Source organism: Zea mays, chromosome 9 (assembly GCF_902167145.1).
Source record: "Zea mays cultivar B73 chromosome 9, Zm-B73-REFERENCE-NAM-5.0, whole genome shotgun sequence".
NCBI classification, from domain to species: domain Eukaryota; kingdom Viridiplantae; phylum Streptophyta; class Magnoliopsida; order Poales; family Poaceae; genus Zea; species Zea mays.
The window spans coordinates 136,941,071-136,953,364 of record NC_050104.1 but is presented as its reverse complement, the minus strand read 5'-3'; positions in this window follow the sequence as shown (position 1 = coordinate 136,953,364).

The window sequence follows — 12,294 nt, the reverse complement described above, 5'->3', positions numbered from 1 at the left end:
CAGCGGAATCAGCGTTGACTTTTCGCTGTAAGCTCTGCATTCCCTTAGGAACGTCTTTGGAGCTTCTTCGCCTTTTACTTAGGCGGTATCAGCGTTGACTTTTCGCTGTATGCTCTGCATTCCTTTTTGGAACGACTTTGGAGCAGAAAACTTACACTGCGCTCCCTTCGAAACGACTTTTTGTGACTTCGTTAAACTTACTCTGCGTTCCTTAGAACGACTTTTTGTTGCTTCGAAGAATTTTCGATAGTCCGAAGGTCCTTTTTATTATCACAAGCCTGTGAAGAAAACATATTTTTCTTGTAGGAATCAACGAAACTAATTACATGAAACCTAAACAATGTCCTTTATAATAAAACTGAATGAAAAAGATTGTTATTAAGGTAGGATATTTGTCAATAGATGTGCTTTGATTCTGGCACAGTGCTGTTGACCGTGCGAGCTTCGGACTGTTCTCTGAAGTCCCTTTGATGCGGAGCATATTGGCTCCCTTCTGGCTGCTGGCCTTGTTGCAACGGAGGTGGAGGCGGAGGCTGTTGCCAGGAAGCTTGAGGCTGACTCGCCGAAGCAGCAGAGACTGCAGGATGGTTGCCCACATATTCTGGGATGTAGGGCGAATGATACGAAGCTGTATGCATGACCTGCTTCGGCTGGGCTTGCTGTGCTGCTGCTTCAGCTATTTCCTTTTGCTTCTGAATAGTAACATGGCACATCCTGGTAGTATGGCCTTTGTTCTCACCGCAGAATAAGCAAAAGATTCTTCTCGGTTGATCGCCAAATCTTCCTCCGAAGCCCCTGGCGCCTCTGCCTCTTGGAGCTGGTGGTCGGAAGGAGCTTTGCTGTTGTCCAGAAGCCTGTGAGGAGCATTGTGGCCTTTGCTGTTGGCTTCCTCTGTCATCATTTTGTGTAGAATTGTGAATTGATCTCACATGCCTCGGGTAAAACCTCCCTCCGAAGCCCCTGGTCATTTCAGAAAACCTGAAAGCCTCCTCCCTTCTTTGACGAAAGTCATTGTCAGCTCGAATGTATTCGTCCATCTTCTGGAGCAGCTTTTCCAGTGTTTGTGGTGGCTTCCTGGCAAAATACTGTGCTGACGGCCCTGGCCGAAGCCCCTTGATCATAGCCTCAATGACAATCTCATTGGGCACTGTTGGCGCTTGTGCCCTCAATCGTAGAAACCTTCGGACATATGCCTGAAGGTACTCTTCGTGGTCCTGGGTACATTGGAAGAGAGCCTGAGCAGTGACCGGCTTCGTCTGAAACCCTTGAAAGCTAGTTAACAACAGGTCCTTCAGCTTCTGCCATGAAGTGATCGTTCCTGGTCGAAGGGAGGAATACCAGGTTTGAGCAACACTTCTGACAGCCATAACGAAAGATTTGGCCATGACTGAAGCATTGCCACCGTACGAAGACACTGTTGCTTCGTAGCTCATCAAAAACTGCTTCGGGTCTGAGTGGCCATCAAATACGGGGAGCTGAGGCGGCTTGTAAGACGGAGGCCAAGGTGTAGCCTGCAGCTCAGCGGACAGGGGAGAAGCATCATCAAAAACAAAATTCCCATGATGGAAATTGTCATACCAGTCATCTTCGTTGGGAAAGCCCTCCTGATGAAGATCTTGATGTTGAGGCCTTCGGTGTTGCTCATCCTGAGCAAGATGACGAACTTCTTCAGAGGCTTCGTCTATCTGCCTCTGCAGTTCAGCTAGCCTGGCCATCTTCTCCTTCTTGCGTTGAACCTGCTGCTGAAGGATTTCTAGATTTTGAATCTCCTGATCTAGATCATCCTCCGGAGGTGTTGGACTGGTAGCCTTCCTCTTCTGGCTTCGTGCCTCTCTAAGAGAAAGGACGTCTTGATTGGGGTCCAGCGGCTGCAGCGTGCCAGTCCCTGGTGCTGAAGTCTTCTTCGGCGGCATGACGAAGGTGATGCTTGCCGAAGGTGTTGAAAAGCTCAAGAAATGGAAGTGAGTTCACCGGAGGTGGGCGCCAATGTTGGGGACTTGTTCTTAAGTGCTAAGAGTTAAGAACAAGGCAACATAGAAAATGTTAATCGTTAATATCCTTCGTCCTTCGAAGTATTATTTCCCTTAGGATATAATGACTTGCGGACGAAGGTTATGAAGGACATACCTTCATAAATTCATCAAACAATGACGAAGGATGAAATATAAAGAATGTAAAAGAAAACATGAACAATCATTTATTATTATTGAGCATAGACAAAAATATTATTGAATTACAAGTGTACCTTCAATCGGAAGGAAATGACAGTGCAAGGGTGACGCAAAAAGCGAATGCCCAGTCAGCGTGAACAGTACGGGGATACTGTTCACCTATTTATAGACACGGGACACAGCCCTTACAAAATTACATTCATGCCCTTTACATTTGATAATAACTCTATAGTAGTCTATCGAGGTCTGAATAGCCTTTTCATCTTTAAGTCGGTTCCATTCTTTGCTGTTACGCCGAAGCTTTCCTGCTCGCACCTTCGGCTCTGTATCGACCTTCGTATTATTCCGGTCTACTGCAATGCCGACTTATGTCCGAAGGTACCTGTTCACACATTGTACTACGGAAATACTGTTAAATTCTGTTTTTGAGGACCTTCGGACGCCGAAGGTCCCCAACAATCGCTAGGGTATAATTTGTTATCTGTGAGTCAATTGTGTAACATGGGTTATAATTGTTTATTCACAAATGTAGATGTATCTGTTTTTAGAAGAAGTGATGGTTCACTAGCTTTTAAGGGTGTACTAGATGGCAAGCTCTACTTAGTTGATTTTTTGAAAGAGAATGCCGATCTAGATGCATGCTTAATAGCTAAGACTAATATGGGCTGGTTGTGGCATCGCCGTCCAGCACATGTTGGGATGAAGAACCTTCATAAACTTCTAAAGGGAGATCATGTGTTAGGACTAAACGATGTCTGTTTTGAGAAAGACAGACCTTGTGCAGCATGTCAGGCGGGGAATGTAGCATCCCAAAAATTCAAATCCTGAAATTTTCTCAAACTCGCTCTAAATTCAAAATGAATTTCAAATTTCATTTCAAAATGTTTGTTTGCGAGTTGATATCAACAAATAAAATATAGTGGTCTATATTCTCTCCAAAATCCTCCTCAAAATATCCTACAAATATTTCCCCAGTGATCCCCCTTAAATTCTTTCCAGAAATACTGCCCAGATATTTCCCAGTAACCCCCTCAATTTCTTTCCATAAATATTGCCCAGATATTCCACCAATATATCTCCAAGTATTTTCCTCCTGAGAAATACCTTCCGAATCATTTTTGAAGTCCCCACAAATATTTTCTTCAAAACTTTTCTCATGCTCATACGTATACGTACGCCTCCAGTGTCATACGGTGAGCTCTACAAGCTAATTACACTTATACAGGACAAATACATGCTAATCTCCCACTAATCCTCTCATCCTCCCACTAATCCTCTCATCCTCCCCCCTAATCCCCCCACCATGTCTATAAATAGAGGGGCAAGGGCCTCCTCTCAAGCCACCCCAAGCCATTTCATGGCAACTCTCTCCTCCCCCCCCCCACACACACGCCCACTCCATGTTCCACACAAGCACACACTAGCACAAGGATCGTTCGGTCGTTCTTCGATCGTTCGTCGACCTATTCTTAGTTTGTTCGTTCGTTCGTCCGATCGTTTGTGGTTTGTTCGTCCGATCGTTCATCCAAATAATCTTTGTTCAGCCGTTATGCTGCCGAAATTTCGATCGTTTGTTCGTTCGATCATTCGATCGTTCATCGTTCGTTCATAGTTCCTATTCATCGTTCATCGTTCATTCATAGTCCTTATTCATCGTTCGTCCAGATAATCTTTGTCCTGCCGTTATGCTGCCAAAATTTTGATCGTTCGTTCGTCCGACCATTCGATCGTTCGTCCGTTCGTTCATAGTTCCTATTCTTCATTCATAGTCACTATTCATCGTTCATCGTTCGGTCGTATAAACTATTCACCATCACTATTCACCATTACTATTCATTGTTACTATTCACTATCACTATTTACCATTACTATTCATCGATCATCCGATCACCCCAAATTTTAACTACTCATCCATCATGCTGTCCAGTCCACCTAAGACCTGCCAGACCAATATTCCAGTCATACGAACTCCGGTGACTGTGATTTTCCTTTCAGTGGGAACTTCTCATCTGGTCACTCATCCCTGGTTTCTCCAAGTTGAGCACGCTTAACTTTGATATTCCTTCGAACCAGGCTTCCAAACTCCGATTCCAATAATTCTTGTTTCTAAATTCTTATCAAACTATTCCCTGTCGGTGTTACTGTTACTAAAACTTGAGCATAACATCATAAGCATTGGCATATCATGTGTTTGTCACACCTAGAGTGCATTCACTGGGCAAAAATTTCAAACAAGTTGTATTGAAGTGACATGTTACTAGTGAGACCCTAGGGTACAATATTTAACCCTAGATTGGGCATAATAGAGTAAACAAGGCTTAATAAGGGAAAACTTTAAAACTCAATTGAAATAGTCATAAAATGTCACTAGGAATGGACCTAAGTAACATCCAAACCCTAGAAGTGCCAAAAACCCTAAAAAGAACCCTAGAAAGCCCTAAACTTAAACCCTAGGGGGCTAAGTGCAAAATTAGTACACTTTTGGACTAAAGTGAAAAAACCATGAAAGTAAGACACCTTAAGTACTATGGTTCACAAGAATGTGGATTTGCAACTTAAACCCTAAGTGTTGGACTTATTTGCAAAAAGCCACACTTATACTTAAATGGCTAAGTCTGAAATCAGTGACATTGACTCAACTTTGAAGCTTTGTAACTTCCAAACCATAAGAACTTTGCCCTAGGTCACCACATCAAGTTTGTAGAGCTATAAAAGGAGAACAATTCTGTTGTAGAGATCAAGTCCTGGTTCTATGAAAAGTTTTGAGAAAGTTGGACCCAAAGATGGGCTGTCAGTCGGTTTCTAGACTAAAATTAGGCCACCAGTGGTATTGGCCGAACTTGAGATCGGATTTGAGCTAGATTCAGTGGGAATTTGGCTGGAACTGTTATAGCAAAAGTAGAGATGGTTGATAGGTCTACAACTTTGGTGCAGAAGGATGATGGAGTTGTCATGCAAAATTTAGAGAAAATCTACCTTGAGTATGGACTGTCAGGCTGTCTGCAGAACCCTCCTATGGTACAGTGGCTGAATCAGATCGCGGGTTCATTCCCCCTCGCCGTCGGTGACCATTCACCGTGATTGTTGATTGATCGTCACGATTCATGCGTCGTGGCTTGCGGATAACCGTGGGCGGGTAAAGATCTTGGCGCCTGGATCAACTTGGGTCCGGTCACGGCTAGGCTCACTGTACCCCCTTGCTCATCGATCGATTGGGATAGATCTCACCGCCGTTGGCCGATTACCGCCGTGCGCCACGTGCTAAAGCACTTTACCACGTTGTTGTAGCTCGGCTTGAGATATTTGCTCATCGCCGGTGAGTTCGCCACGACGGAAGACACTAATCACGCGCGTTAGTAACTTTTTGTTTCCCCGGCCGCCGTGCGTCTTCATCCAAATCCCCGTCCACCGCTTAGCGATCCTATAAATTGATGGCCAGGTCTGTTGCGCCATGTTATCACAAAGCCAACGCACCCACACTTGCCTCGAATCACCCCCTAGAACTCTTCAATTTCCCATTCTCCCCAATCTCTGTTTCCGCCACCGTAGAAGCACCTCACCGTGGTCAGCCCGTTCCAGGTATGCTCATACCCCCTGCTCCCTTGTTTTAGCTTCCTTAGGTTCCCTGGATGCCTCTCGGTCCGTTCAATTGAGCTGAGCTACCATAGATCTCCGGGAACGCGAGTGGCCGTCTTCCTTACCCGCTGTCACCGTGGCCAGAGCAAATTAGGTAGCCGTTCGTGAAATTGAGTGAGGGGAAAAGGTCCTTAGGTCTTGAATTTGGTCTCAGCCAAAGTAGGGCGCCGATCATTGCGTGAATCGGCCGGTGAGAGCTCGTCGGAACTCTGGGCGGCGTCGCTCGCCGTCGGGGATGTCAGTTCGTAAAGAAATAGAACTCAGGGGGGTTTTTGTAAACTGTCAGCGGCTCATATAAACAGTGTCGTGACCCTTTTTCCAGTTATTCAGATCGAGACGGGCGTTTCTGCAAAACCAGCACGGCGGGCGCGCACGACTGCATTTTCGCCCGTAGTTGGGCCGACCTGGGCCCGATTCGGTCCAATACTATTCATGACTTTTGTTTTTCTTTTCCTACCAGAGCTAAAGAAATTCTAGAAAATCGTAGAAAAATGTTAAAAATGCAAGACCAATTTTACTAGGCTTCTAATTTCCTATAGAATTTAATAAAAATAGTTTCTTGATTTTTAGTCCAAATAGGAAATTATAGAGCATTTAAAATAGCCAAAAACCATGCTTCTGGATTTTTAAAGAATAAATAATAAATCCAAAATTCACTAAATTTTTAGGGTAATCTCTAAATAATATTTAGAAGCCTTGGGTAGAGTTCGGTATGATTTGGACCATGTTTGATGCTTAGAACCTAAAACCCTAGCCCCTGCCTTATGAACTTCACTATTGACTCCGGAAACCCTAAGTTCTCGGAGACCTGTGAAGGAAAGTTGTACTCAAGACTTTAGATAACAAACTTTTATTGTCTTTGCATCTTCATGAGCACTACATGAGCATTCATTATTATACTTGGCTATATCTAGAAAACGAAGAGGAAGTAGAAGAAGAAGCAAGGACACCACCACCACCACCACCACCTGAGGAACATCAGGCAAGCAGCTGTTTCTATTTTGATATCTGCGGGACCGAGCCTGATTCACCAGTAACACAAGGCAAGCCCCGGTGCATTTGCCACCTCCTTGTTCCTTTTAAAAGTTTTCTCACTTGCTTGATGCATTAGGTAATAGGAGTTGTGTGCTAAACCAATTCTTGCATTTCCTTCCTTGGATTTGATTACTTCTCCTTAAATCCCTGTTTTACAAAAGGTTTTTCTTATGCTTAGCTTTGCTTTAGCAAAACAAAATGTTTTGTTTTCACAAAAGATGATGCTGCAAAGTGGGAGGGATGTTTTTGAAAATAAAACTTGATGGTGGATCCATCATGGCCATGATGGGTTCAACATCGGAAAAGATGTACCTCTGACAGGTACCAAACTTTGGGTTTGAAAAGGATAAAGCTGAGACCGGGCAGGTGACTTGCACGAGAAGAGAGTCTCGGTGTAGTGTCTCTGTCTGAGTCGATTAAGGACCGTGTCGATGTAGGCTTGCTGACCGAGGACCCTTTAACTGGTCACATGCCTCATCATGGGTAAGCTTTGCCTCGGGCAGACTAATACCAGAATAAGATAACACGCAATGGGAGTGGAGAGATGGCGAGAGTAGCGTGTACCCTCTGTGGCAAGAGGCTGGACGGTGGTGTATCTGTGCTCTCTGTTAGCGTGAACCTGATCTGGTCTTAAGAACCCCGGTGGCGAGTTGACATATGCAAGGGTTAAGTGCTACATATGTCGTGTGATTGGAGATCCTCAACTGAGTATAATCGATTCGGATCGCCGTAACTTCGTGGACATGAAGACTTGGTCACTGCCCTATACGTAGAAATTCAGTAAAGATGAAGGGCTGTTAAGAAATTGGCTAGTGCAGGTCAAGTGATTGAACTAGGGTAGAAAGAACTCTAGTTGCAGGTAATTTTACTTAACTTTATAAATAAAACTAGATTTTTAAGGATCCACTTTTAGTAAGAATTTCTGCAAACAGAGTCATTGATTATTGATAAGCCTTACTTTGACTCCCTTAAAGCCAGCATATCCTTGAGAGTCTTTTACTTTGTCGAGTAAGTCTTGCGAAAGTACACTTCGTACTCAGGGCTTTGTCCCATGTTGTTTTAGGTGAAGAAGCGACAAACTTTTGTTGCTTCTGTTCAAAGGTGGTACCCAAAGAAGAGAACGAAGACTAAAACTGCGGGAGGGAAGACCCTCCGTTAAAAACTTTTTACTGCTTATTCGGGAGGGGTTTTTGCCTCCCATGGTTTGTAATAATAATACTCAGCACTCATATATTATGTCCTGGTCTGTAAATATTTAACTCTGTCTTACTTTTCAATAAAAGTAAGTTATTGTAACTGCTTCCGCATTTCCGTATCTCCGATGAATTGTAATGTCTGCATGACAGGTAAAACGCTCTTGGGAAGGTAAGAATTCAGATACCGAACTTGTCAAGTGATCAGGTGCACCTGCAGGGTTGTCTGAGGTCCATTGGACAAGGACAACTGTAGGTGGGCCTAATGACTTGGGAGATTCTGTCACATATCCAACCATGTCATCCCTTAAGCATGGTTCATGTTCCAGAAAACTCCCAAAATACTCTTGTCCCATATTCTGCCTATAACTCTCGTGTTCATACTAAGTCAGACGATTCATTCGTCCCTATTCTCACCAACAGTGAACTTCACTGTGCTACACCACATACGCCCAGCTATAAATACACCCAGCTACCCTCTCCCTCTCCACACACACTCAACACCCTCAGCCAAGGCAAACACTCCACCCACTCAGTTACTCCGCTCTGTCGGCTACTCGCATAGTGTCGCTTCGCCTCTAGTCCACCCTCCTAGTAAGCACCTCCGCTCCACCACTAGTAGTATCTCAACACCACATGACACAGATTCTACTCAAGACTCTATCCATCCATATATCGCTATTCTGACCACTATACTAATTAAATATCTGTTGATATATTTGCTGGTTTGTATGTTTGCTTATTCATGTTGCATAGTTATCGGAGCGTTCGTGCCGTCTCGTGGAGGCTAGATCTGTAGGTCTACGCCAGACAGTGGAGCTAGAAGCCAGTTCCGCGAGCTCCCCTTCCCCCTTCGCCGGATAAGCACGGCAAGCTCACTGGATCCCTTTGATGCATAAATTACCTATGATTTTTCAACCACAACTCTCAGCCTGTTATTTTATGCATGATATGATTTTTGAGACAAGTTATTATGGCCACCCAACCGCTTGCCGCAATCAATCCTTGATATATTTGTTACAAATGATTTGGGAAAAGGTGTGAGTTTTCTAAAGAAAATGCTTTTCAAAATGGGTATGATGAAGGGTTTTCACCCTTAACACCTTTGAGTAGGGATGATCAGGGACTCCGTGGTTTAGGGGAGGGCCTAAGGTGATGGCTCAGCCGGGTTAGGTGTGAGCAGAAGGATTGTCCTCTCATATAAGGACTGGTTTGTCATCCTTCACTACCTGTACTCATGACAAGTACAACCACTCGAGACTGTATGGGCAGTCACTCAATCTGAACTTGTACGGTCCGAACCCCAGGGTTATGACGGTTGGGGAGCACCGGGAGGATAAGGAGAGGGAATGTTTTGTCCAGTTTGGACATGGTGGTGGCCTGACTCCTTCCGGTATAACTGTTAAGGTAAGGACGTGCGAGGAAAGAAAGAGATTCAGATTCGGGTCTCGTTGGCCATGAGACCGCAGAGCCGGACTAGTGGGTAAAGTGTACCCCTCTACGCAGAGTTCAAACCTATTCGAATAGTCTGTGTCCACAGGAATGGACGAGTCTGGTGTGGTACGACAATTAGTGTTTTTGTTTTCCAAAAAAAAGTGCTTTTGAAAAGTGGTTTTAAAAGGTCCGGCGATTGAGCCGTGAGCTATGGTGGACGGGAAGTCCAGTAGCTGTTTTTGAAAATGAAAACCAGTGGGAAACTGCTGAGATACATCGATGGTTTAGTCCAGGGGATTTTGTTCTATATTGAAAAACTTCCTGCTCCTTTGGGAGAGGATGCGCTTTGAAAAATATAAAATGTTTTACAAAACAACCCTGCATAAAATATTGTTGTTTCTACAAAATATCCTGAGCTCCACATATTCCGTGCATTATATCTGATTCCCCATTCCGCGAGTGAAGGTGGGATGCTGAGTACGTAAGTACTCACCCTTGCTTATTTGTTGTTTTTCAGAGAAGGAGATCGTTGATCGGGTAAGAGTTACGCCTGTTCCCAACCTTGCATGTGGCTGTTGGACCGCTGATTTGCTTCGCTGCGTATATCGGGCTGCTTCAGCACCACTCTGATGATATGTCCCGAGTTGTGGACCAACTCTTAAAGTTGTTCGCCACCTTTATAGGTTTGTCTCGTTTGAGAAGATCTGGAACTATCTGATGTATAAATGTGTTTACTAGCCTCTTGGGACTAGTAATTGTATCACATTTGAGTCCTAGAGGATTGGGGCACTTCATGTGGTATCAGAGCTGTTAGGTTGGCCGCAGGACGTAACCCTTAGCCTTGATCCAAAAGTTTTTGAGTCAATACTATTTTCTTAAAAAAATCTTGCTCTCATCCCTCCATTTCAAAAATGTTTTCCCCCTTTCCTTCTCTAAGAAGTCAGATGGAGGTCCGCTGCCAAACCAGCTTTTGCCAGAATGAAGATGGTTTCCCCAAGATGTTGAGAGCATGCACAGTTCGCCTCGGAATCAGGAGCCAGCCAGAGTATGATGGTCGTGAATTTGTCATGCATGGCACAGAGAAGTGTGTCGTGACTGTATACATTGGATCCAGTATGCACCATGTGGAATGGAGTGTCACTGCTGCGGGGCACAGATTCAAATACACCTGGCAAGTCGTCGCTTGCAAGGCATTGAGGGCCCTATGTCAAATTTATGAAGAAGTGGCCGACACCCCGCTCAGATTCTTTCCGCCCTTTCAGAGAGACTGTCCCGTTTGGATGGCCAGGATGCATGCATTGGAAGGTCAGCAGCTGCTTGAGGACGACCCCACAGTCGTGTACCTCACCGCATACCTGCTCACCCTAGATGTGCAGTATGATTTCTTGGCTCGGCGCCACCGTCAGATGATTGCCCGAGCAGAAGATGTAGAGAAGCGCAACCGTAAGCTCCATGTGGATCTCACCCCAGCTCAAGCTCGTGCAACTGCCTTGGAAAGTCGTGAAGTCATTGTTGTTGAAGCCCTGAAGCAAACCAAGGATGAGCATGTCCAGAAGTTGATGGAGGCCTACTTGGTCATCCATAACCAACATAGAGCCCTGTGGATCCAAGAGCCCGCTTCATCCAACCCAGTTCAACCCAGGAGAGCTGAAGATCCCCAGATTCTTGAAGGTCACCCGGTCTCTATCAGAGGAGAAAAGAAGGCTTGGGAATCCCCGGAAGGAGCCATAGTCTTGGAAGGAATTCCAATCTTCCCTCAGGCTATGAATAAGCAAGAGCACCCCGAGTCCTCCCAAGATCCCCCGCCAAAGTTGTTTGAGCCCCTGACCATGAAGAAGATTCCAGCACCGTCCCGTGAGATCAAAGAAGAAGCTGCAAGCACCCCACTAGCACCACCGCCCTCTGAGGAGCTACAAGAGCCAGTCCAGCTTGAAGAAGAGTTCAACCCTGTCTTGCCATCTCAGTCGCCGCCAGAAGAGGTCATCAACATCAACTCCCTCTTGACCCATCCAGGAGATGTCTCATATTGAAGTTGTGCGCTAGCCTCGCCAGAAGAGAAGCTGCCTGGTCTGAGTTAGTTATGCCCAGTCCTCTGCATGCATTGGGTAGTGAAGTTTTCTTCACTTTGGCTAGAGCCCTGCATGTATGAGAGGTAATCTTGTAGACCCGTGTTTTGAAAAACTCTAAATGTGTGGCCCCCTAGGGCATTTCAAAATGAATTTTGCTTGATGTTTTCTCCCCTTTTGAGTGCATATGTGATGCTTTAACGTTAGTGCTCATAAGTCCTGTTTAGCATAGTTCTCAGTTCAGGAGCCGAGCAATAGTAGTTATGCTTAGCCCCCGAATCTGAGTAGACCGTGCTTTTGAAAAACTCTATTCTTCCCTTATTCAAAACATTTGATTTGTTTGTGCTTATCATTGCTGAGCTTGTGTGTTTTCTTTCTTTTTAATAAAGGTTTTCTCTAAAAACATAGATCACAAATTAGAGCTAGTCCTCGTCCACGTGCGGCTGGACTGTGGAGCATCTTTGGGTTTCCTCTGAGACTCAACCTTGCGCTGGTGGAGCTCTTCGGATTTGGCATATTTTTCAAATAGCTGATATAATTCCTGGAGGTTCTTGGGCGGGTCCCTGATGCAGTGGCTGTAAAGGACGCCGGCGCGAAGGCCACTGATGGCGTAGTGGATGGCGATCTGGTCATCAACTGAGGGCAGCTGTGACTTGAGTGTTAGAAACTTGCGGTAATACTCCCGCAGAGTCTCTTTTTCCAGCTGCTTGCAGAGTGAGAGTTCGGCCAAGGCATCGGTGTCTGGGCGGTACCCTTGGA